This window comes from Pseudonaja textilis, chromosome 8, assembly GCF_049901715.1.
Source record: "Pseudonaja textilis isolate UNSWEBS1 chromosome 8, rPseTex1.2, whole genome shotgun sequence".
Lineage (NCBI taxonomy): Eukaryota > Metazoa > Chordata > Lepidosauria > Squamata > Elapidae > Pseudonaja > Pseudonaja textilis.
Window position 1 is genome coordinate 15,109,342 of NC_141997.1, and position 22,208 is coordinate 15,131,549.

Consider the following 22,208-nt stretch of genomic DNA (forward strand, 5'->3'; position numbering starts at 1 on the left):
TAAAATGCATTAATCTAAAATTGAAAGTTTCTACAAAATTACATTTGATAAAAACTCTTGGACATAAAAATAGTAATTTACCAGTTGCCATAAAATTCCCTTGATAATGGCATAAACTCAGCAAAAGAATAATACTTTCAGTGCATTTTTTGATAGAATTTCTCTTCCAGTCCCTTCAACTGAAAAGTTGAAATGAACCCCACTTAGAAATCTCATTTAAGAACCTCTGTAAAGTCCTTCAGTCCATCTCCATTAGGCTAAGAGTTCAGGAATCCTATTGATTTACTGTGATAGTAGCAGGGGATACAAAGGAATAAGAAGCAATCCATTTACTTGTAACACTTTCAACAGAATAAAGCACAATCTAAACTAAATAGAATTGTCAATTAAATTGGAATACAAACTTTTTTTATTGCTCTATAAAGTATGTCAATAGTAGTTTTGCTTTTAGCACAATTTTGTTACTTTCTTTGAATCTGAACACACATCCAAAGATTCAATATTTTTCTTTAATTAGATAAAATTAATAAATTGATTAAGTAAATATATCTCTGCAATTTCCTATAGTTTTAACCAATGAATAAGGAAGTATTACCAAGAGCACTCCATTCGAAGGGGAAGATTTGGTTTGATTCTGTTTTAAGAGGTGACAGAGAGAAGTGAACATATCCCAATACAATGTTAATCAGATTGACAATTCTTTCCTGAATCAGATTCTCACTATTAATCATTCAATAGAGAACTGCAATCAAGAATGGCATTTTTAGCTTCCTTGCATTTTCATTTGCATTCCAGGTATGCATTACCCCCCACCCCCCACATATTTTTTTCACTTTTAGGAAATTTCTCCTTAGTTCTAGGCTGCTTCTCTCCTTGATCAGTTTCATTTCATTGTTTCTTATCTTGCTTTCTGATGCTTTGGAAAATACATTTAACCCCCTCTTCTTTCTGGTGGTTCCTCAAATATTGAAATACTGTTTCCTCTTGTCCTTCTTTTCATTAGAACAGCCATACGCAATATATTGTGTAATACTGTGAAAAATATTATGGTAAAGTTAAATGATATTGTAAAATTGCCTATTTGATTACATACTAATCTTACTGGGCTAATTAGTAAGATGAAGGGAAAGTGAGAGGAAACAAAAGGCAAAAAAACCAATATTACTGAGAAGTAAAGGGGAGATGATTTTGAATACTGACAAATGTTTATGAAATAATTGAATTGTTTTGGCTTAAGTGTCTACACTCAGGCTATAAACTTGCTTCTATCACCTTCCTGCTTTTATAATATCCATTTTAAAATTTTATCACCAAGTAAGACTACTAGCAAACTCTGTTATTATGAAATGCAATGGCTTATTAGATTTGCTTTGAAATTTAGCAACATTGTACATTTCAAGCTAGTGTTATCTATTGCCTTAAGAATATGTTATCTTCTGCTCACCTATGTACCAATAAACATATTTCCTGAATTAACACTTTTTGTGGGGAATTAATGGTTTTGGATTTATGTGTGTGTGCTATAGTCTTGTCTGTAATGGGGACACAAATACAACTGATTTAAGAAATCCCTTTCTAGAGTACATCCCCTTCCTGAGTTTTAGCCCCAGTGATGGTGTAATGATTTTCCTGGTTTTAATTTACCTGGTTCCTGTTAGATGGATATCCTTGCTTTTTTTATACTTCTTTGTCTTGTAAAAAAGACACGGCAAGGAAAAAGACAGGACAAGGCCACCACTTTGCCATGTTCCCTTTCATTTAAGCTAGAAAGGGAAAGTGGCAGAAGTTTTATCAACTTCACTTTTCTTATAGTCTAGCACTGTCTGAATCAACTGAACATCTTTTTTTAAAAAAAAAAGATGCAGATTTTTACCCTTCCAATAGTCAACATTTAAAAAACATAAAGGAGAGCAATCAGTGAAAGAATCAAAAGACATTCCTTCTCAGCATGCAATTGCCAGAGAGTTAGAATCATGTACCTACAATGAAATGAAGCATAGCAGCTAAACAGTACAACATCACTTGAAATGACACAAGTCAGAAAACACAATTTCCAGTGCATAGCAGAAAAATACAGTTAAAGGTTAAATTCTAGGTAGGTTAGGTGTAGATATAAGACATCATATATTGCTGCCTTGAAAAAATAGTGAGTGGGACAAAATAGCCATTTAGATTTTTCAAGAACGAAAAACACCCCAAAAAATAATTTTATTTTTGCACCTATATTAACTATTTTCTCTGAGACAGCATCTTCAATTTTCACAGTGCTTTCTAAAATTCACCCTCTTTTGTGAACTGTTTAGAACAGAGATTCTCAGAGGAGTAAAAAGTAAAAAGTATATTGTACCTTCAGAGACAATATATTTTTTTCCAATTACATTTTTCTCTTTTTTATTGGCAAGCACAAAACACACTAAATTTAAGTATTTCCATAATTTCATTTGGGAATTACAGAAATAGAAAGGATTCAAACTATTTTGTTGGCAGAAAGTAATACAATGCAAAATACAAAAGAAACAATAAATTGCAATTAGATTATATCAACTCCCAAACTAAGCATTATTTTCATGAATATCCATGAAGTGAAGGGAAAATAGGAAAAATGGCAATGCATACTTTGTAGAAGCTTATTTTTTGTTGTTTTAAACAATGCAGGCCAAAAATTAAACAAGGAGCATTAAAAAAATAAGAACACACTTTTGTTTCAAGGGAATTGACTTTGAAAAACAGTGGAAGATCCAGTTTGGAGACAGAAAAGAACATTCATGATTACCTTTGCTAACGAACTTGTTAGATCAATCTAGAGAGTTGCTGCAGAACAGAAATGACTTGGATCTAAATCTCAGAACAAAAGAAATTATTCAAATGGAAGTAACTACAGGCCTATAAAGATGTGGGATCCATTTTCTTGTCCGTCCTTAACTATGAACTCACTACTATAACATGCATTTGGGTTTAGCCCATCAGAAACTGCTTCTCAAGTCTATGCCATCAGCCAAGCTTACAGTATTTCTCTATGCAGGAAGAACAGGCTTAGTAAGTTGAAGCAACAAATAACTGTGGCTTGGTCAGTTTTCCTGCAAAATTTGGCAGAAATTCCAAGAAACTTGACTTGGTATGGCTCACCTTGGCTGTTAGTCTTAAACTTGGCTAGAGGCTTCCAAAGAAATGACCCAGCATGGACAATTTTTTCCATGTGAGAATGAAGGTATATATAAAACAGTTGATTATCAGAGCAAATGTGCCAAGTTCCTCTTAAACTCACAGCAATTCATTGTCTTTCCTCTATGTATTGATGGGTATTGATGTTAGGCTGATTGGACTGTAGTTTCCTGGAACTGTTTTTTCCCCCCCTTTTTTTGAAGATGAGAACGCCATCAGCTTTTTTTCCAGTCCTCTGGTAGTTCCCTGGTGATTCAGAATTTTTTTGTTGGCAAGCTTAGAGAAGAAGAAATGAAAGGTTGGGGTCATAGACAGGTTGGGATCTGGCTTATCCAAAGAGATTGTGAGTGAAGGCCAACCTGCTGGTTTGGAACAATGGAACTAGTCAGGAGGAAACAAATATATCTTGGCTGGCTTTTTTTAAAAAAAACATTTACTCATTTATTTATACAGAACAGAAAAGGAAAATAATACTAAAAAACAAGTGAGAGGAAATGTATGTCCACACAAAACAGTAACAGTAGATCTGCAGATCTGTCAACAAAGAAAACAAAAGCCACTTTACTGGTTTTATTCTACCAATCAAAGGTGATAAAGCAGGATCATAATTATGCAAAATAGTTTTCCTTAGTTTGATGTACGAATTAAATGGAAAATCCATTATTAACACAAGATCAGAATTGTCGATAAAACTCATGTGATAAAGCAGAATAGCTATCTGACACCTGGAAGTAAACTTACTTTACTTGAGAATTTGGGGAAAAAAATACTTTTATTTCCCAGAATAAAAATAATTGTATGAACATTTTTGGTATTTTGAATGTTTTTTTTTAATGTATTTTGGTATGGGAAAAAAATTCTATAATTTACAGAAAGTGCATCATTTGCACCCTAAATCCCCCTATTGAATATTCTGGCTAGAAAGAAAATATTCAGCAACACAACCAAATTAGAAAACTGTACAATATTCATGCTGTATACCACCTTCTTCTTTTCTTAGTCTCTTCTGTTGCATGTAGCATTCAGAGTGATCATTTGACCTTCTGTGATCTGGTCCTGAATGTCACTACATCACTACATTAAACAAACAACTTCCTGCTATCACAATAGCAAAACTAGACCTCTGATATTTTTCTTTATCTAATCGCTTTCAAAGGTCACTCTCAGAATGTAAATAGTGCAGCTACAAATAAATGCACACTTTTTCTTCACTGAATGAAGAAAAGGGATTTGGTGATTTCATGATACTTGTTTTTATGGTCCTCTCTGTTCCAGGGTTCATTATTAATAACAAACAAAATATTTAATTAAACACAGAAGAGAATGCTTGAAAATTTTGCTGAAATTATTTAAATGTTCTTAAATGAAATTATTTAAATGTTCTTAGATTTCTTCATACATATACCAAGCTGTTTGAAGCAGGATCACACAGGGTTTTCCCTCAGTATATTACAAAAGTTCTAAACTAAAGGTATTCCAGGTTCAGATAAGGCACAATTGAAATAAATAGACTCAAGGTAAAGGTAAGAGAGTCAACATCAGTATAAGCCAAGTCCACATCAGAGGTGGTATTCAGCAGGTTCTGACCAGTTCTGGAGAATTGGTAGGAGAAATTTTGAGTAGTTCAGAGATTTCTGACTGCAGATTTTACAGTATCCTTCCCCTGCCACACCCACCAAACCACACTCACAGAACCGGTAGTAAAAAAATATTAATCCCACCACCGGTCCACATTATCAGTTTTTCTTCTCATACTTCTCTATGTATTTAACTGAAAGCAAACTACAAGTTCAGCATTTGATTCTTTATATTTTGTATACTTTTATACTTATTTTATATCTGAATAAGGTGGTATCTAAAAAATTTATGTAAGCCTAGAAAAGAGTTTTTTTATGCTCTGCCATCTGTCACCCAATCTGATCAAGTGCTTTTTCTGCCAGATCACATTATCATTCATGCAAAATACATTTCTATAATCATTGTTACATTATTCATATCCCACTTTCAGACTTTGGACAGATTACCCTAGTCAACATTAAATCCTACCTTTGATTTTGGGAATATATATGAAACAGTCCTACATAGCATATTATGTCAGTCACCTGATACAATTAATTCACTATGATACTGCCATATGTAATGTGGGCATATAGTTTTAGACTGATACTTAAAATAATAAAATTTAACAGACTAATAAAAAAGGAAATAAGGGTGTGTGTGTGTCTGTGTGCGCCTCTGAGTATATATAGTTGAATGTGTTTGTAAAAGCAAATGAAAAGAAAACTAAGTATATTTATTGTATTTATTGGAGTGTGTGTGTATCGAACTAAAATTCTTGTGAATATAATTTTTAACTAGATGAAACAGTCCATCAAAGGGCAATTTTTTTTAATTCAGGTGTTCAAATGGGCTCATTTGCAGAATGTGTCCAAAATCCAAGGCCCATGACTCTTGTTGAATTAAATTTAGCAAATTAGTGGTATACCTGATGCTACCATGTCAATGCCTAAAGATTCAATAGACCAGTTTCTCACTAGACCTCCAGTGGCTGAGTAAACTGTGGCTGTATTCATATGATCAGGGTTAAAATAGATCTGTTGTTTTTCCTGGTAATCTTTAATGGGCTTTTGCTGGACATGACTGAAATGAAAGGGGAAGAAGAGATCATTTGTTGTATTTTAAGACAAGGTGATGTGTTAAGTTTGAGCAATGAGAGGCTGAACCAGAGCATGAGTGCAACAATACTTTATTTTACAATAAAGGGCTGACTGTGCTTGCCACGCCTGGAACTGGCTCGCAGCAATCAGCAACTGGTTGGACCCCGCAGCCTGCTTTTATAGCTGGCTGCTGGAGAGAACCAACCAATGGGAATGGGGGAATAACGCCCACACAAAGTGAGTGGACCTGAGTGAGAACTCCTAGAGTTCTCAGGACATAACACCCCTTCCCCCCAGATGCGAACATGCATAGTCCTTGAGGTAGACGGGGGGTTTGTGTTGGCGCCCGGAACGGCGCAGCTCGGGAACATTGTCTGTCTGTTCGGTATCAGTCTGTGACAGTTGAGCCGGCATAGTGTCACCAACGCTCCCTCCGGACTGGGCATCCTCGGAAATCACCGGGTTGGTTACTGGGGTCGAGTTCTCGTGGGTTGGATCAGGCTGGTCAACTCTCTGGGCGCTGTTGTCCGAGTTTGGGTTGACCGGAGCGACCGCTGGTGCAGACTGGTCGTTGGGTGCGATGTGGCTGGGCGGCGGATGAGGTGGTTCCTCTTCGACTGGAGACTCTGGATTCTTGTTGGCAAGGGTGCTGAGGCGCCTTCTAAGTTGGTCTATGTGTCTCCTCCAGACGCGACCATCCTCCAGCCTGATCCTATACGATCTCGGCCTGGTGACGGCGATGACCTCGCCTGGAATCCAAAGTGGGTCCCCAGGGAAATTCCTTGCGAATACTGGCTCCTGTAACATAAAATGTCTAACCCCCGAAGTAGAAGCGAGGGGAGAGTCAGGGCAGTATTGAGGGTGCAGTCTGTCCAATACAGTCCTCAGGCGCCGGCCCATCAGAAGTTCCGCTGGGGACTTATTGGTGACTGTACAGGGGGTTGAGTGCTGGCTCATCAGGAACCGTGCGAGTTTGTGGTGCCAGTCATCCCTGCCAAACCTAGCGAGGGCCTCTTTGGTGGTCCTGACGGCCCTTTCAGCCAACCCATTACTGGCAGGGTGAAATGGGGCTGTGAAAATGTGGCGAATGCCCAGGTTGGCAGCAAAACGGCTGAATTCTACTGATGCGAACTGTGGGCCATTATCGGAGACAATGGAGTCGGGTAGTCCATGTGTAACGAACAGGCGCGTTAACATGTTGGTGATTGCTAGTGTGGTGGTCGTGGATAGCTGTGCCACGTCTATCCATTTGGAATAAGCGTCCACGACCACTAGGAACATCTTTCCATGCACGGGGCCGGCCAGATCGATATGGATTCTAGACCAAGGGGCACTGGCGCTCTCCCATCTGGTAGGGGTGGCGATGGGGGGAGCAGGACGGGATTCCTGGCAAATGCTGCAGGAACTTACCCATTTGACAATGTCCTCGTCTAGACCCGGCCACCACACGTAGCTGCGTGCTAATGACTTCATTCTCACGATGCCGGGTGTCCCTCGTGCAACGCCTCCAGGACTCGGGTACGCATGCGAGGTCGGAATGACCACTCGAGTGCCCCACAGTAGACAACCCTGCAAACTGGACAGCTCCTGCATGCGAGTCTTAAAGGGTGCGAATTTGTTATCAACGTTGCCTCCCGGCCACCCCCTCCTCACCCAGTCGAGCACCTGGGCGGTGATGGGCAGGTCCAACTGGGTGATTTTGAAAATGGCGTTGACAGGAGCTGGGTCTTCAGCCGGAGCGGGTAAGGGGCAGCGACTGAGAGCGTCGGCGTGGGATAGAGTTTTGCCCGGGCGGTGAATAAGTTTGTATGAGTAGGCCACTAGGAAAAGTGTCCACCTTGTCATCCTAGGGGAAAGGACTTGAGGTGTCTGTTTGTCGCCAGCCAGTAGGCCCAGGAGGGGCTTATGGTCGGTGACCAGTTCAAGAAGTGGCCAAAAGGAATTCGTGAAACTTTTTCACGGCCGCAACAGCTGCTAGGGCTTCCTTGTCTATTTGGCTGTAGTTTCACTCCATGGCCGAGAGCGTCCTTGAGAAAAAGGCGATGGGGGCCTCGGCGCCATTGGGGAGTCTGTGACTAAGGACCGCCCCAATTCCAAAAGGGGATGCGTCTGCTGCCAGTACTAAAGGAAGGTTGGGGTCGAATTGGATGAGCACTGCCTCTGACGTAAGTAGTGATTTGACGGCGTTAAACGCCTGGTCTTCTTTGTGCCCCCAGTGCCACGGTGACTTTTTGTCTAGTAATCTGTGTAGGGGTTCGGCTACTGAGGCTTTATGGGGCAAGAAGGATGCATAAAAGTTCAGCAGCCCCAAGAAAGCTTGTAGCTCCGTTTTGGAGGTTGGTGTGGGAGCTTCGTGGATTGCCCTAACCTTGGACTCCAGGGGTGAATGCCAGAGGCGTCAATTTTATAACCCAGAAAGTCCACCTGTCTAGTGGCAATGGCGCATTTTTCTTTTTTTAACTTGAGGCCATGCTGTCTGAACCTCTCTAACACTGCTCGCACTCTCTGGAAGAGTTGGGGTCTGTCCCTGGCCGAGACCAAGATGTCGTCAAGTAGGGTACTACACCAGGAGGCCCTGTAAAATCCGCTCCATGAGGGATTGAAAAATACCCGGGGCAACACTTACGCCAAATTGGAGACGCTTGCATCGGAAGGCACCCCTGTGAGTGACGATGGTCTGAAGTTCTGCTGTTTGGTTATCAACAGGGAACTGCTGATATGCTTGAGACATGTCCAATTTAGCAAAAATACTGCCAGGCTCGAATGTGTGTAATAAGTGCTGAATGACGGGCACAGGGTAGGCGCTAACTTGTAAATATTTATTGATTGTTGTCTTGTAGTCCGAGCAAATTCTCAGGCTACCATCTTTTTAAGGGTGTGACAATGGGCGTCTCCCACTTGGCGAAATCTGTTGGCTCAATGACCCCTTGTTTTAGTAGTTTATCCAATTCAGCGTCTAGTTTTGGTCGAATAGCAAATGGAACTCTACGTGGTTTTAATCTGATTGGGACTGCCTGGGGGTCAACGGTGAATGAGATGGGGGTTCCATTATAACACCCCAGCTCCTCGCTGAACACATCTGCGTAGTCAGCGAATAAGGAGTCAGTGTCTGAGGTTGAGACAGCATGGACTCCTGTTAGCCCTAGGCCGAGGTGGGGAAACCAATCGAGCCCCAATAAGGTGGGTAGATTGCCGTTAACTACCACTAGAGGTAGGTGGCCTTTAAAAGTTCTAAAACTGACAAAGAACTTGCCTCTGCCGATCACGGGAATGGCCTTCCCCTGGTAGTCCTTCAGACCGAACTGGCATCTCTGAAGCCGGGTAGTAGATAGGCTGGGATGGAGTCTCTTGAGGGTGCTCCACGAGATTATTGAGAGCGCTGACCCTGTGTCAACCTCCATGTGTCACGGTTTACCTTCTAGGGAAACGGAGAGAGAAATTTTACTAACAGTGTGGCAAGTACGCCTGGCAAGGCAGTGCGTGCGACAGTTTAATACTTGCCTCTGTGGTCCCGAGTGCGAGGACGGGGTCTGTGTGCAGCGCTTTGAGGGGCTTGGCAGACTCTCGCGATGTGCCCCTCTTATGGCAGTTGTTGCAAGTGGCTCCTTTAAACTTGCAGGTGGCTCTTTGATGCGATCCCCCACAGGCTAGGCACAGTGTGATGTGCTTGGGTGGACCGGTGTATTCTTGTTTGGCCCCTACCTGCGACCGTCTGTCGTTGGCGAGGCGGTGGACGTCGTTTTCATCGTTGTGGGTTTCCTCCGCTTCCACCTCTTCGGAATGGACTGGGAACGATGCCAACTTGGCACTTGGGCCCTGAATTTCGGTGGTTGAGTTCGTTGCTAGCTCGGCTGCTAGGGCCTCCTCGACCGCTTGCCGAGGTTGAGGTCTTTTTGCTAGCAGGCGCCTCTGTAGGTTGAGATCCTTGACCCCACAAACTAATTGATCGAGGAGCATGTCCTCCAGGTATGTTCCAAACCCGCAGTGCAGGGCTGCTGTTCTGAGGGCGGCCATATATTGATTGATGGTCTCCTTACTTGATTGCTTCCTCATACGGAACGTGAACCTCCTGGCGATTTGTGAAGGCCTGGGAGCGTAGTGGTTAGTGAGGATCTCAAGCAACTTGGACCACGGAACGTTTTTCAATTCTCTCGGCGCCACGAGTGCTGCGGCGGTATCGTAAACGGTGGCTCCGCAGTAGATTAGGAAATAGGATTTTTCCGATGCTCTCCCGCATCCGCCAGGGCGACCGCATCGATGTAATGATTGAAGCGGTTCTTATACGATTCCCACTTCTCTTCGTCTGGTTTAAACGCCGGGAATACTGGGTTGGAACTCATGGTGCTGGAACGGCTGGGCTACCTGCGGAAAAATCTCTCTGGGACAACGGGCGCTCATGAGTTACTAGTGATATCAGCTCTGGAGAGGTTTTTTGCTACCCTCTCTTTCTCTCTCTGGGTTACCACGTTGGCTGCTAGCTGTTGGGGGTGTCTTGATTCGCGCCAAAAATGGGCGTTAGTGACTTCCTACAGCGCTGTGCTGTGTCTCCTACTGGCTCGAAATTCAAATGACACCCGTTTGAATTTTGCGCCAAATACAGAGCGGCTGCGGCTCGCAGCGCTTCACTTTCCCCGTAGAGGGCTAACAAGCTGCTACAGACGCTTCTAACTTTGAACCAGACCGCTTTCTCTGGCTGCGGATCAGCGTTTGCTCTTTTTGATCGCCGTTTTGTTGGCTGACCGCTCTCTCTGTCTGCGGATCAGCGTTTCCCTTATCGCCAGCCGATCGCTCTCTCTGGGCTGCGGATCGGTGGCTAGTGACTCAGCGGTTGCATGGTGCTTCTGGTAGCCATCCCATCCTCGTCGCCAGTGTTAAGTTTGAGCAATGAGAGGCTGAACCAGAGCATGAGTGCAACAATACTTTATTTTACAATAAACGGCTGACCGTGCTTGCCACGCCTGGAACTGGCTCGCAGCAATCAGCAACTGGTTGGACCCCGCAGCCTGCTTTTATAGCTGGCTGCTGGAGAGAACCAACCAATGGGAATGGGGGAATAACGCCCACACAAAGTGAGTGGACCTGAGTGAGAACTCCTAGAGTTCTCAGGACATAACATGATGATTTACTAAAACCTTTTATATTTTTTATGATGAAATGGAAAATCATTTTTTTATATAGTTGTCTTTTTTTTTTACAGTATTCTGATTTTTTCTTTTCATGTTTCTTTCTATTTTTCTTCTTTTCTTTTCTGTACTTTCTATTTTATGTTCTTTTATTTCTTAAGTTTGCATTATTTTTATTCTTATTTGTAATCTTTAATAAAATTATGAAAAATGTATGTGTGTCTCTGTGCATGGATGAATCAACCCTTTAAAATCTTGCAAATGTAACTGCAGAAGTGTAACAACAAAATGTTTTTGCTGTTTTATACTAACTTCTAGGTTTTACCTGTTCAATTTGAAGGCGTTATTTAGCAACAAGACAGTGGAATTCACACTTCAGCAGCTACTTCAGTTTAATTCATTTGCTTGAGTGAGCAGAATACTCAGAAAGTGAGATATTTGTGTGAACAACAGCAAAAACAGTTTGTTATTTATGACAGGATTCTTTTCTTTTTTAAGAATGTTGAAATTATTCAATCAAACCTTTTCATATTTTGAAAAATGAGAAATGTTTTTATTTTGCAGAAATGTTTATCTGCTATGTAGACACTTCGTCAGTTCCAAGTGTATTATGATGATCTTCAATGACACTCAGACCTCAGAAATATTCATTGCAACACTACAATGATCTCTTCTGTTCACGTTAGATGGCAATTACAATCTCAAGTGAATGCATTGGTAAGTATCACACATTTCTTTCAGTGAGGCGCATACTCTGCCCAAAGCTACATGCTATTCATGATTATTTTAGTTCCTATTTTTTTCAATTCTTTCCTATCCAAAGCTGTTAAATTGTAAAGTTTGCCTGCTTATCATGGGATCTGCCATTAGTACATCCTTCGTTTTTTAAAGTTTTACATTAAAAGCAATAACATCTTTGATATCATATCTAATTTGTGTCTCCTTAGAGCAAGTCCTGCAAACAATTAAAAGCCTGTACCCATTTCAAGCATAACTTTGTTTTTTGTATTTGTTATTTTGGCAGGACAGGGTTAATTTCTGTTTAGCTCAGGGGTGTCAAACTCACATTATCATGGCAGTATCACGTGACATATTGGGTCTTTTTCCCTTTGCTAAACCAGGTGTGGGCGTGGCCAGCACGTGACACATCCAGCCCATGGGCTGAGAGTTTGACAGCCCTGGTTTAGCTATTCTATGGGTAAATTTGGCAACCCTGACCTTGCTGGTCAAAGTAGGTGCAGGGTGTTCCCTTCATAAGGAAGTGTTCAGGGATTACTGCTTACTTCCCCTTTTCTATCTTGTCACTTCCTGTGGTACAGGCATTGATGAGAGAAGGGAATTGAAGCCATTCCAGCCTCCATCTTGTATCCAGAGAAGCTACTCACATTTTTGCTGGTACAGTCTCAGTTCATCTGGGGGTATCCCAGGTGAACAGAGTATCCTTACACAGATTTAGGCATTTAAGCCTTGGGGAGGGTGTGGGGTATAGTTTTGACCTAGACAGTAAGTAGTTATAGTAGTTGTGCTATACTTAGGAGAACATGCTTATGTCTCCTATATTGAATGGCAATAAAGGTTAACTGCCTGGATAGCTTTCCATAGAGCACGGATGTCAAACTTGTGGTGTCACGTTGCTGTCATGTGATGTTTCATGGTGTTTTTTCCCATCACAGAGCTGGGGTGAGCATGGCCTGCACATGACACCTCCAGCCTGCGGGCCACCAGTTTGACACCCATGCCATAGAGCCACAAGATTATGGATTATTGAGTCCATGATAGCTACTTTATGGGTCCTCTTTCTGGAAAGCTTTTCTATGCAATATTACATTAAAAGAAAAATTCTCCTGCTATGCAAGAAATACATTCACAACCTCCCAAAATAAAATCTAGTAGTTAATATGCTACAATAAGCATTAGGGTTTATTGATTTGCACCAAATTGAATACTCAATTCAATTTCAAAAATTGAGTCAAGAAGTCAAGTTGAAGAATCAGTTTAAAGAATATGTACCAGTCTGTAAATTCAATTTTAAACTTGACTCGGTTGACAAATACAGCTAAATCTTTAAATCTAATATGCAAATATATGATTGTTTGCACAATCTTTCTAGAGTGTTCTGGAAGGAGAAAAAACACTGATATTTCCTGATAAGTACAAATACAGAAGCAAATCTTTGATTGCATTATTTAGGTTAGTCAGAATGGGTAAATTTTTCACTTGATTTAACAGATTGGCTAGATCAGTGCGCTGGAATTTTTGTCACTGAAATACATTCAATAAATTCATAAACTCACTTGCATTTTAAATATCATTAATCCTATTGAAGTGTACCTAATATAGATACAGTACCAAATGGGTAAATGCCTTATGAATGAGGTTTTTGAAATCTTTTAAAAAATCCTCATTGATATATACTACCTGTTGGGAATTTATGGAAACAACACAAATTAAAAAGTTTAGCTGCCTCTTTGAAATGCTGACATACCACCTTATCATTCGGCATTTGAAAGTACTGTACTGAAATATCTAATTTACATTGTAGTTTTTATGTTAATGTTATTCTAGATTTGTTTGTTTGTTTAAAATAAATTTAATGAATTGTTTTGCAGTATAGTATTTTTCATTTCCTTACCCTACTTGTGTCTTAGGTGAAGAATAAGATGAAAACAGTTACAATCAATAACACATTTTAAAAGCTTGGCAGAGATTTTGTTTGTTCATTCATTTTACTAGATGGCAGGCTTTTATAAATAATATACCACAATTGCACTTCGAAATGATCTACTCTGTCATCTTATGAAGACTTAAAGAGAATGTGTGAGATATGTTCATAGCAACTATAGTAATATTCCACTTTAAAATATGGCACATAAACTAAAAAGAATAACTTCCATGTCTTGTCTTTAATAAAAGTTCTGCAAATGCAGGTCCAACGAGGATTATTAGCACTATTTTTCTTCCTCTTACTTCTATACTTATAGTATATAGTTGGGTGATACAACTCTTGATCAGAGTAGCAATTCAGAATGTGTCCTTTATGTCTTTCCCTTTGCAATTGTACCTCTCAGGAATTGAAGCTATTGTGCTGGGTTCTCCAAAAATAATTGGTTAAATGTCAGATGCTGAAATCATGCTATTAAGCTGAACATCTATTTTCTTGTTTCTACAGTCTTTGCTCTTGATTTTATTAGATGCCAGCCCACACTTTGGAAATAATTTCAGGGTACTTGTCTCTTCTTTTTCCATTTAACAAATGTACCTTCCATCTATCAGAGTTTGTCTACAAAAGCTTCTTAAATTCAGAGATTTCTTGTTTTTTGTTTTATTTGTTTGGTGTTGAAAAAAAATACTTTCTTTTCTTTGCAAGTGGAAGTTCTCAATCTGATTATTAGGATTTATGGAAAACGAAGCAATAGACCAGGGATCTCAAAAACAATGAACTTATTATCCGCCTAAGGGAACTATCTCAGCTTCACCTGCAATTGAAATTTATGAAAATATATAGATTTAACTATTGATTTGAAAATTCAGTTCAACTTTTTCTCTGCCCCACAACTCTCCCTTCTATTTTCTCTCTCTTGTTTGAAACTATGAGCCTTGTAGTTTTTACAACAAACTTTTCTTTTATAATTTTCTATGGCAACAAAATATTTCATAAACAAATAATCAGATTCTAATTGAAAGTATTATCTTGCATATGTGGTGTGTGAAGTGGCTAAATATGAATATCAAGCAATGCTGTTTATTTCTCTTCATTAAACCCATTAATAGAAAGTCAATACAAATTATTTTATTATTTTATTCATATTATTTTAATAGTATTAATAAATACTGAGTTTAGTGATTCTGAAAAAATGCATGTTTACAAGATGAATTTCTTTTGACATGCTTTACTAGAATTTTGACATTCCTTTTTTATTATTAGTGCAAAATGTGACAGTTCAGTATGATTGTAAATATTTTTCATATGTATGCAGATGTAGAAAAGTTAACATATGAACCTGATAAACACCAATCTTTTTACATACAATTGCTGTTATCAGATGTAGTTTCTTTGAAGGTAACTAAATTTTATTACATTGTCCACAAATTTTAAGCAGACTTTGCCCATTGACTATCCATTATTAATTGTAATATATTATCTTGTCATTATCATCATTACCATTATTATTGTTGTTGTTTCTTATTTGTAATGCTGGTTAGTGATCATAATAAAAAATTACCATTTTAAACATTTGGTTTTAATTGCAAACATATCTGAACTTCAAGAAATAAAAGGAATAAAAGAATGAACTAAAATTATTTATTGTCTCTGTCTTCATGAAAAAATAAGCAATACAATTTTGTGGGCTTCAATGGATTCTAGCAATCCAAAAATGGGCAATCATTATACTTGGTAATCTTGAAGATGTTATAAGATTCTGCAACTGTTTAATTGCACAATTGGCAACATGATGTAGTGGTCATCTCTGTGATTTGAAAATGAATAAATACTTGAAAAAGTGACTAAAGCAGGGGAAATATGAATATTAAAATTAAACTCCCATGGACGGGATTGTTCTAATCAAATATAAATCCTAAAAATCAGATTTTTTTTGGTGTCCTTGTGCTTGTCTTTAGAACTATGGACTTACATCCTCCAGGTAATTCACACAGCTAAATCTGGAGTTCTGTTATTTCCACAGTTGTGAATTTTGTGGATGCTAGTGGGAATTAAATTCCACAACAGCAGTGTGTGGTTTTGAGGGATGCTTGTCCAGTGGGGCATGTCAAATTTTCTGCCTCAGCTATCTGTATAAATCTGTCAGAGAAAGGTATCCCAACTGAAACAGGTAAAGCTCTCACACTTCTATGAATGAGTAATTTGCTACTCAAAGAGCTGGCAGATTTTTTTTAACTGTTGGCAAATCTTCTGGTCTGGAATCATTCTTTCACAGATGGATTTATCCATATTTCAAGCTGAATATTTTTATTCATGCAGGGTAAACTCTAAAGAAATAAGGCACAGAGAAAAATTGATATGTATAAAAGTACATTGATTTCATTTTTAAAAAATATATGCATAAGCCAGATTTATGTTTTCAGTTTTGTTTTCAGTGCCATTATATGTATTTCTAAGTTTGAACAATCGTGCATTTTATTATTTGAATTTCAGTTCTTTCTGAAAAACCTGAAAGCATATGATTTAGCCTTCCTTTTTACCTAAGCCTAAAAAAAATACAGTGGTACCTCAGTGTGCATTGTTAATTGGTTCCAGGAGGCACAATGAGTACCAAAAAACAATGACTAACAAACGTTTTTCCCCAGAAGGAATAATGCAGTGAGTCGCAAGCCAACACAGCGAAGTTCAAGCTTGTGTGTTGGGTATGAACACACAATGAACACAAGGGCAAAATTTTCACATCAAAATGCATTGAGTGCCAAATTTGATGAGCTTCAAAGCAGTTGAGTACTAAGGTACCACTGTACATTAGATTAAGTAAATAAAAAGTGTTTTAATCCTTTAAGAATAGTAACTAAATACATGGATTCAAAGACTATGAGAATGTGTTTTTTTATTTGTATAACATGATAAACCATAATGCAATTATAATAGAATGTACCAAAGAAGAGAATATTTGTAGCTTAGGGTTGAACTGTGGGGTCCTTGGTGTTTTCTTGCAAATGTTTCATTACCAAACTAGGTAATATAATCTGTGGTATTGTTGTTACTTAATTTGGTAATGAGAAGAATGCAAGAAAAAAACCAAGTTCAGAAAGCACCAAGGAACCCTATATGGACTGTACTACACAAAAACCTAAAATGTGGTTTGTATAAACTGATAATCATAAATTAACCAAACACTTGTTGTTCATAATAAATTAGGATTCTGTGCTATATATTATGGGGTATATCTATAAAGATTAAATAAAATCTAAAATCTTTTCCAAGGATGTTTTCATTGTCAGTTTCTATAGCAACAAGTTTAGAATCACCATTGTTTCAAGGATCCAGTTGTATTTAACCAATACTTTATTCCCAATCTTTCTTTTTTATTTGTTGAAGGTGCCTTATTTCCTTTCATTCTCAAGTCACTGCAAGTTTACAGTTCACATAAATTCACACTTCAGCAGCAGTATTGAGAAATGTAGATCAAAGAGACCACAGGTTCCTTAGATCTGATATTGGTGTGATGATTTTCTTGTCTTTTTAAAAAAGTTGTCATTAAGGTGTCTAATCCAGAGGTGGTATTCAGTAGGTTCTGACCAGTTCTGAGAACTGATAGCAGAAATTCTGAGTAGTTTGGAGAACCGGCAAATACCACCTCTGACAGGAGATTTTACACTATCCTTCCCCTGCCATGCCCACCAAGCCATGCCCCCAGAACCGGTAGTAAAAAAATTTGAATCCTTTCACTGGTCCAATTTAAATTTTAAAAGAGGCAAGTGCACCCTTAAATATCAATAGAATGATACAATGATTTTATTGATTTTTTTTATTTTTAAAGTTATTTCTTTTCCTAATTCACTGACTGTAACTTGAGCTAAGTAGGGGATATTAGTATGTTGTTCCTTTTATTTTTCAAGGAACAACATACTCGTTATTTGACATTTATATAGTAGTTTAGGATAAACTGCTAAAACAGGAAAAGGAATGTCGATCAAACTTGAAAACCAGACTGTTTCATTTCTAGCAACGTACACAATTGGAACATCATTTAATAAGGTTTTAATAGATTTTAGCACATGGATTAATAACTGATTGTTGTAATAATGTATAATTAATATACCCAGAATATCACAACTCAGATCAGCTGAACATAAGTTTATATGTGTTTGTTGATCTTATAAAGATCTACCCAGATCTGGTAAGGATCAGAAAATTTTGGTGCAAGCAACAAAGTGGGTATAAGGACAAGGGGAAAGCAAAATCTATAACCAAGTAAATGTATATTCATTTGAAATAATGGCCTACTCTTAAGGAGGAATCAAAGGAAGAATGGTAATTGTTCTCTAACAGAGGCAGAAAAAGATGAAGGGAGACAAACTGAAAGAACAAGAAATGTCATCCAAATCTTTAGCCTTGAAAGGAGCTGAGACACTTGTGTAGAAGTGCATGCCACTTGTCTATGTCCTCTTTAATTACAATATACTTCCCCAACAGAATTACATCAAAGTTCCTAAAATAGTTTAAGATTAAAAAAAACAAAGGCTCAACAAACTAAATATAAGGAAGAATAAATGGATTTTGAAACTACATAATTATCTTTAAAATTTTACCTTTGTTAAAATGACAAAAGTTATTAAACCTCCAGGTTTCAGGGCTATGGACTTTTGTGTTGCATTGAATTCAAAATACCTGTGTCAAATTGATACATTTCCTTGAAAAGAACTTGTAAGGAAAATGCTCTTGAGTCCATTGATTATCTCTAATCTCTTTAGGAGTTGTAATCAGGGGTGGGTTTCTACTGGTTCTGTCCACCTCTGTAGAACCGGTAGCTCTGAAGAGCAGCAGACACAGAACCGTGTCTGCTGATGTTTTTGCTCACCCGCTCACCCGGGCTCTTACCTGATCTTTATTTTCTGGTTTTTCAATTTTAGCTGCTGAACGAAGCACAGCTGCAGTTAAAAAAAACAAGAAAAGAGGGGTGTTTCAAAGGCTGTTTCTTGACAAGCAGTGTTAGTGTTTGGGGACAAACCCCCAAGCAGAGTGCACAGCAGCAGTCAAGCCAGGCAGCCAAATGAGAGAGAGGCTGGGCCCAAGAGTATACACACACTGGAGACAAAAACACTGTTTGTAGTTTTAAATAGTTATTTTATTCATACAGAGTTTAAGCATTGTCAATCAGTCCATATGTCATTATCCAATATATCCATCCAGTAACCTAGTCCATAAACTAGTCAGTACAATGTCCTTATCTTCTCCTTCCGATACCTTTCTCTCGAAGACAACGCTGAGTATGCACAGGATATCAGCTCACCAAGTAAACAGTCCTTTTGTTCAGCACAGTAGCCAACAAGCATTATCAAGTAGACGTCTCAAACAGGAGTAAACAGCAGGCAGCAGACAGCAGAGAAACCAGGGACCAGAGACCAGTAACCAGGGGCAGTAACCAGCAGGCAGACCAGGGAGTGTTACGTTACTCTCACTGCCTTTTATTGCTGCTTGCAACCGCACCCTTAATTATCTAATTACATTGCAGTTTGGTGCTTAAAGCTACAAACACTTAAACTTAGGTTCATATATTTATTCACCCAAACCTAGTTGGTGTATCCATATACCCAACATTCTCCCCTTTTGGGTGATATAAATATATAATACCTTTACAATTTAAACCCATACTTTTCACAACTCTCTTGGTGCTTAATGGCACCTTGGGCTTTAGTAAAATTATCAGCTATATTGTCCTCCGACATGCAGTACTCCAGCTGTATCATTTTACTCTGTACAGATTGTCTAACGTTTAGGTACCTTAAATCCGTATGCTTGCTCCTAGTTTTTACTGCAATGTTTGTGGCCATTTGAATTGCTGCCTGATTATCTTCATGTACAAGTATAGGATAATTTACAGTTATACCCATATCATTCAACATTTGTTTATACATAATTAACTCAGTACATAATAGTGATAAACAGGAGAATTCTGCCTCCATAGTAGACAAACTTATATGCTGTTGTCTTATTGACTTCCAACCTATTAATGTCTTACCTAGCATTATGGCTGTTCCTGAAGTCGACTTTCTTGTGTCTCTTTCTGATGCAAAACTAGCATCTGCATAAGCACTCAATATGAGATCACCTTTTGGTTCTAGATACAGTGCATGGTGTAATGTTCCTTTAAGATATCTTAAGATTCTTTTCAATGCATTCCAATGACATTGAAGCGGATCATTATTATGTCGTGCCAGCTGATTAATACTAAAAGCTATATCTGGCCTTGACCAATTGCTAATGTATGATAAGCTACCAATCAAAGATTGATATATTGCCTTATCAAACTTGGGACTTTGAGCATCCATTTTGCAAATATCCTGACTCATTGGAGTCTTTGCAGGCTTACAAAGTTCCATCTTATAATCTATTAGCAATTTAGATATCTTATCATCCTGAGATATCTTAAAACCTTTCTGTGTTTTCACTATATTCAAACCTAGATATTTCTTTATCTCCCCTAATTGCTTGATTTTTATTTTCTTTCCTAATGATGCTATTATGTTATTTGCTTCATCATTAGTCTCAGTAATCAAGGCAATATCATCTGTGAATAATAATAATAATGATATTTTACCATTTGTCTCCCTTTTAAATAGACATGGATCGGCTAAACCAGCTTTAAACCCTATATTGTTCAGTTCCTTTACAATATACTGGTTCCATTCATAGCCAGATTGTTTAAGACCATAGAGGCTCTTCTTTAACAACCAACAATCATTATTATTTTCACCTTTAAATCCACTAGGCTTTTTCATATATACAGTATGTCTTAGTGGAGCATGCAAGTAAGCAGTTTCCACATCTAAATGGTTAACTATATATTTCTTGCTTGCTGCCCACACTAAAACTGCCCTTAATGTTGCTGCTTTAAGACTTGGTGCAAATACCTCATCATAGTCATTGGCACTTTGTCTAAAACCTTGGGCTACTAATCTTGCCTTATGGATTATATTTCCATCTTTATCAGTTTTTATCTTAAAAATCCATTTGCAGCCAATGGGTTTTATATCAACAGGTAATCTCGCATTTTCATATACTTTCATATCCTTCAAGGATTTCAATTCCTTATTCATTGCTGCATACCAACTTTCCTTAACTTTAGAAGGATACATTTTAATTTCATCCACAGTATGTGGAACTCTATTAACCTGGCACACAGTGTTAGCCTGGTATCTATCAGGCGGTCTAGATATTCGTGTAGTCCTTCTGGGGATTACAGGGCTTGTATGAGGACTTTTTTGAGTTACTACCTGGTCATGTTCCTCATCTTGCTCAGCTATTGGTTCTATTTCTTCTTCTATGGGCACAATTTCTTCCTGTATTTCTCTCTTTACTTTATTTTTAAAGTTACAGGGATACTTAATGGGATTTCTATAGGATTCAATAATCACTTCTTTATTGTTATCCTGTTCTAACTTATCCCATCCTACATGCTCTAGAAATTGGGCATTGGCACTACATAACACCTTAGATGTGCCTTTCTCCCAAAATATATGCCCTATGGTTAGCTTGGTAACCAACGAAGAAAAATTGTTTAGCTCTGTGTTGCCCTTTACGCCTGAGTTGTGTAGGGATATGCACCCATGCTGGTGCACCAAATGTGTGCAGGTAACTCAGATCAGGCTTCCTGCCATGCCACATGGTGAATGGTATTTCACCAGTAGTTGAGTTAACAACGTTGTTCAATATGTTATTAGCACACATTGCAGCCTCCCCCCACACAGAATCAGGTAATCCAGAATCAGTTAACATTGTTCTAACCATTGCCTGTAGTGTTTGGCCTCTTCTCTCAATAAATGCGTTGTGTTGTGGTCTGTATGGTGCAGATTTCTTGTGCTCTATTTCAGCTACCTTTAATCTATCCTGGAATTTGCTGTTAACAAATTCCGTACCATTATCTGTCACCAGGGTTATCAGTTGCCGTTTAGTCTTTCTTTCTGCAAACTTTAACCAGTTGAAGAAATGTTGATATGTTTCAGTTTTGCTTTTCATTAGGTAGCAAAACCCATATCTAGAGTAATGGTCCATAATGCTCAGTATATATCGAGCACCCCCCATACTGGGTTTCTTTGGACCTATAATGTCTGCAAATACTACTTCTAAAGGTTCTTTCGTTTTGAAACCATTTAGCCTATTTGCAGGCAATATTTTACTCTTATCTTCACAGCAGACATTACAACGCAAATATTTATCACAGGGTTTTAACCTTATTCCTTCAGATGACTCTACTGTACGTTTTAGCATTTTAAAATTCACATGCCCCAAACGCCTATGCAATAAATGGATACATTCATCATGAGTCTTGATATTGTTAAATACAGTCTGTGCCTCCCCTTTCTTACTATCATGTAAGACATATAATGTTCCATTTAAAGCTGCAGTTACCCTTTTGTTATCTTTATCAAGTATACACTTATTATCCTTAAATGTAACTACATAACCTAGTTTATCTAATACTCTTACAGAAAGTAAGTTCATCTTTAACTGTGGTACATACAACATTTTTATATTCTGGTTTAAACATGGACAATATGCAATACCTTCACCCTTGGCCTTGAGGTGCCAGCCATT

The 22,208-nt window shown here is 38.4% G+C and overlaps 1 long non-coding RNA gene across 1 annotated transcript in view; it reads left to right on the plus strand.

The window, feature by feature from the left end:
• The window catches only part of LOC148125125 (uncharacterized), a 149,283-nt gene that overhangs the window by 71,042 nt on the left and 56,033 nt on the right, over nt 1-22,208 (plus strand). Inside the window, exon 3 of the long non-coding RNA XR_015744489.1 lies at nt 11,507-11,659. This is a non-coding gene — a long non-coding RNA (uncharacterized LOC148125125). The remainder of the gene's footprint in view (nt 1-11,506; nt 11,660-22,208) is intronic.